This window comes from Girardinichthys multiradiatus, chromosome 5, assembly GCF_021462225.1.
Source record: "Girardinichthys multiradiatus isolate DD_20200921_A chromosome 5, DD_fGirMul_XY1, whole genome shotgun sequence".
In the NCBI taxonomy this organism is placed as follows: Eukaryota; Metazoa; Chordata; class Actinopteri; order Cyprinodontiformes; family Goodeidae; genus Girardinichthys; species Girardinichthys multiradiatus.
In genome coordinates this window covers 53315327-53320019 of record NC_061798.1, presented here as the reverse complement: position 1 = coordinate 53320019, position 4693 = coordinate 53315327, and positions in this window count along the sequence as shown.

Here is a 4693-nt window from a genome sequence, read left to right as displayed (position 1 = left end):
GATTTTCTGAAATGTAAAAGTGTTTTCTGAAATGTAAATTTATTTCGGTACTTGTAAAAGTGTTTTGCACCCCCCGGCCACCGTAGTCCACCATAGTCCACTGGCCTACTGTCTCTGTGTTCCTGTTGGCAGGAATGGAGGTTCACCACTCAGTTCGTTCCTCAAAAGCCCATGATTGGGCAGGGTAGAGGTTAGCCTGGGCAGGGCTAAACTCTGACTAACTCATACCTTTCTACGTTTTTCAATGAGAAAATGCAAAACAATACATTCACATTATCATTACATTCTTTTGGTCATCAGCTTTGGTAACCCTATTGGTAATAAAAAGATACAGTACATTTATATGTATATATATATATAAAAAAACAAAATCATGGTTCATAGCTTATTCGTCCAACTTCCATTAGGCGATGGAACCTGGCTGTGTCATTGGCAAAGGTGGTGCTATGAACCGTGGGGGAATGAATGTGAGGGAATCAATCCTTACCTGTAAACGCTTAACTGCCTGTATGTGGTGTGTAATCTTAAAAAAAAACAAACGAATGTTTAAAACAGGTTTAGGCTTAAACCATTAGCTCTTCCAAATGATGATGGGATTTAATATGACTCCTGTCTCTAAACTATCTAGATGTGAAAAGAGGGAGAAAAAGAGTAAATGAATTGCAATACCTAGGATATAAACCAGGTGTGTTTGTGGAGGTTGCAAGGTGTCTGCTGTGGTGGACTTAGGATTTCTCTACTAAGTTCAGCAGAACTGGGTCAGTAGGTATCTGTGCCTCGGTGGGACTGTCTACAGATGAACCAACCTCCTTTAATAAGATTTTGCATGAAATCTCTGGCAAAGCTGATTCAAAATGCTGCAGCAAGAGTTCTGATGAAAATTAAAAAGAGAGATCATATTTCTCCTATTTTAGCTTCCCTTCATTGGCTTCCTGTTAAATCCAGAATAGAATTTAAAATTCTCCTCCTCACATATAAAGCCCTTAATGATCTAGCTCCATCATACATCAGAGATCTGATTGGTCCATATGTTCCTAACAGAGCACTTTGTTCTCAGACTGCAGGTTTACTGGTGGTTCCTAGAGTCTCTAGAAGTAGAATGGGAGGCAGATCCTTTAGTCATCAGGCTCCTCTCCTGTGGAACCAGCTCCCAGTTTTAGTCCGTGAGGAAGACACCCTGTCTACTTTTAAGGCTAGGCTTAAAACTTTCCTTTTTGATAAAGCTTATAGTTAGAGTGGCTTAGTTTATCCTGAGCTATCTTCCTTATTTTTTACCTCCGTCTTCTTCCCTCCCTGTTGGTTGGAGTAAGGGGGAGTCAGGTTTAGCCTAAACCGGCTCAGTTATGGTTGAGGTGCAAACACACCCTCCATTTCTCTACCTGTATGACCCCTTCTCTTTTCCAATGGTTATAATCAGTCTGACAGAGAGAGGTATCCCAATCCTTGTGGTTTTTAGTATAACAATGACCATCAGTGGGACCCTTTGTGAGGTTCCTTGAGACGACATTGTTATAAATAAGCGCCGTTTAACTAAATAATCTGAACTGAAACTATCTGTGTAGTTATGCTGCTATAGGTTTAGGACATAATGACCACTTTCACCCTCTTCGCTACATTCTCACACTACTCTCCAATTTTGCATTGTTTGCTTTTATTTCAGCTTTTAACTTTATGTTCTCTCTTTTCTCTTCCTAGAAGCTACACCTGGCCTGACTCTGTGTCTGCCTGTGACACCTTTCTGGAGAGGGGAATCGTCCGAGCTTCTGCTGGCAACAACTTAATGCTCACCTTCTACAGATGATCCACATGGCCCTGTCTTTTAGTGTTTAACCCTTTCTCTCTCCTAGACATGGCTACTGACTGAGCTTTTACTGTAACTAACTCTATGTTCTCTCTTTCAGACTCTAACCTTGAAAACTGGATCAGAGTTTATCTGTTCTTTCTTTCTAGATGAAACGACTAAAGGAGCTACATCCATTAACATTTACTTTTCCTTCCCATAGAAAGTACTCCTGGATCAGTGCTTCTTTGTTCTCTTTGTGTCTCTGCTCTGTTCTCTCAAACCTCCAGTCGGTCGTGGCAGATGGCCGCTCACACTGAGCCTGGTTCTGGTTCTGCTGGAGGTTTCTTCCTGTTAAAAGGGAGTTTTTCCTCTCCACTGTCGCTACATGCATGCTCAGTATGAGGGATTGCTGCAAAGTCAACACCAGTGACTGTCCACTGTCTCTACATGCTCATCCAGGAGGAGTGAATGCTGCAAGTCACTGACTGGATGCAATCTGCTGGGTTTCCTTAGATTGAAAAACTTTTTATCCAATTTGAATAAATAACTGAATCTGACTGAACTGTTCAATGGTTAGGATTAATTGGAATGTATGAACCTGACTGTTGTGAAGAACCTTGAGTCGACATGTGTTGTGAATTGAAGCTATATAAATAAACTGAATTGAATTGAATTGAAAGCTTGGGAGAGCTGTTTGATGCCCATCTGCACACTGGAGGTGCACACTCTGTCTGTCTTAAGGAGAGGGCAGAGCCCGTCTGCTAAGAGGAGTGTGTGGCTGTGTTGTGCCTCAGTTAAAAGGGGACCTTTTTGGTACAGTTTACCTGAGAACCCCGGAAAAATGGTTTGTGGTGTTTCTCCTGGAGAGGTCCCAAGGGTTTCTTGGAGTTTCCCAGGTTTGTCTCCCCATCCGATCAGATAGACTCTGATGGTCTTGGAGACTGGGTCCACACCATGTCATGCTGACAAGAATTTTGGGTCTGGTTTAACTGGAGGGTCGGCTTCCTGTTTCAGGGGCTGTGGGTGTGTGATGGCCTGACGCACCGCTTCTGTCACCATCTTGCATAAGGCCTCCTCCATCTCTTTTCCCAGGATCCCTTCTGCGTGTCGGTTCCATCCTTTCCCATGAGGTTTACCTTTAGGCCTCACCTGATGGTCAGGTCGTCTGTTCGACCGGAAGTGGTATTCAGTACCATCTGCTGCTGCAGTAATGGGGGCACTGTGCCGGTCTGTTGTGGTGAAGTGAAGCTCTCAATTTACCGGCCGGTCTACGTTCCTACCCTCACCTATGGCCATGAACTTTGGATCATGAGCGAAAGAACGACATCCCGGATACAAGCGGCTGAAATGAGCTTCCTCCGTAGGGTGGCCGGGCACTCCCTTAGAGATAGGGTGAGGAGCTCGGCCATCCGGGAGGAGCTCAGAGTAGAGCCGCTGCTCCTCCACATCGAGAGGAGCCAGTTGAGGTGGCTCTGGCATCTATATCGGATGCTTCCTGGACTCCTTCCTCTGGAGGTGTTCCAGACATGTCCCACCGGGAGGAGGACCAGGGGACGGCCCAGGACACGCTGGAGGGACTATGTCTGTCGGCTGGCCTGGCAACACCTTGGGGTCCCCCTGGAGGAACTGGAGGAGGTTTCTTGGAAGAGGGAAGTCTGGGTGACTCTACTGAGCCTGCTGCCCCCGCGACATGAACCGTTCTGAAGATGACGAGTATGAGTACAGATTATCACGTCTTTTTATTATTACATTAACACAGTGATTATTAGATGATCACTAATATGTAGCTCTCTCTCCTGTTTCTCAGCATTGAGGTCTAATTCAGAAAAAATGTACCTTAACAGCTTTCAAAGTCGCATCAGGGACAGAAGCAAGTTTCCAAACTCTAGAAACCTACCAACAACCCATTTAAGACAGAGTTGGGTGGAAAAATAGCCAGTAAGCTTCTCTTCTGGACTGACCTATTCAAGTTGAGCAGCATTCATCACCACAATTTTGAACCCCGGGTCTCCAAAAGATAGGTCTTTCAAGGTATCAGGGTTTTCAGGCCACCTGTTCTCGTGTTCACGCAGAAAGTCAGGACCACAGAGCCAATCGAAGTTTTTTAACAATGACTGAACCTTTGCTACTCTTGAGGCTAGATCTGTGATTTTATCTGTTGTATTCACAAATTCACAAACCTCCATTGGGTGGCCTGGTGGTCTGGCAGGTTTAGTTTTTCTGACACTCTGTTTGCTATGAAGATTTTAAATCTGGAGATCTCGTTTTTAACATACAGTATTTCAAAACAGAAGTGCTGTCTGTCCAAACAGCAGACTCTTGAAGGTCCACTTGTAATGCTTTTCTTCACAGCTTATCCAACCTTCTAGCAACCACTGCAACAGTTAGCTTCTTACTAGGAAATGTGACAACTTGCAAAGGAGCTACACGAGCCTTACCCATCACAGATGAGCTGTGAGATTGCCAACTGTTGTCATGGAGTATCAGGTAAATCACAATCCTAAATCCTTCCTTATTTGCATCTGCAAAGTGGTGAAGCTGAGCAGAGTGTCAGAGTCTGCTCTTCATCCTGCCTGCTGTTTACCTTCTTCCACCACTAAGGGTGCTGTAGCCGGGTCCTGAGTTCCTGACAGGTGCACATCATCGCCTCATCAGCTGGAGGACTATATGAGGGCGGCTCCCCAGCACTCCTATGCCTGAGTGTTTTGACCACCGCGGTAGTGATCACCTGGCCGTACCATGTGATCCTGAGCAGTAGTTCTCTGACTAATTGCCTGTTCTGTCTTCCTTGATTCCTAGGCCTGTAAGCCGAACTCCATGCTGGAGATCCTCTTCGAACCATCTACAACTAATCTGGATTTTTTCCCTGGAAACCATTTTTTCCGGACAGCCGCTCTTGTGTACCCTCCA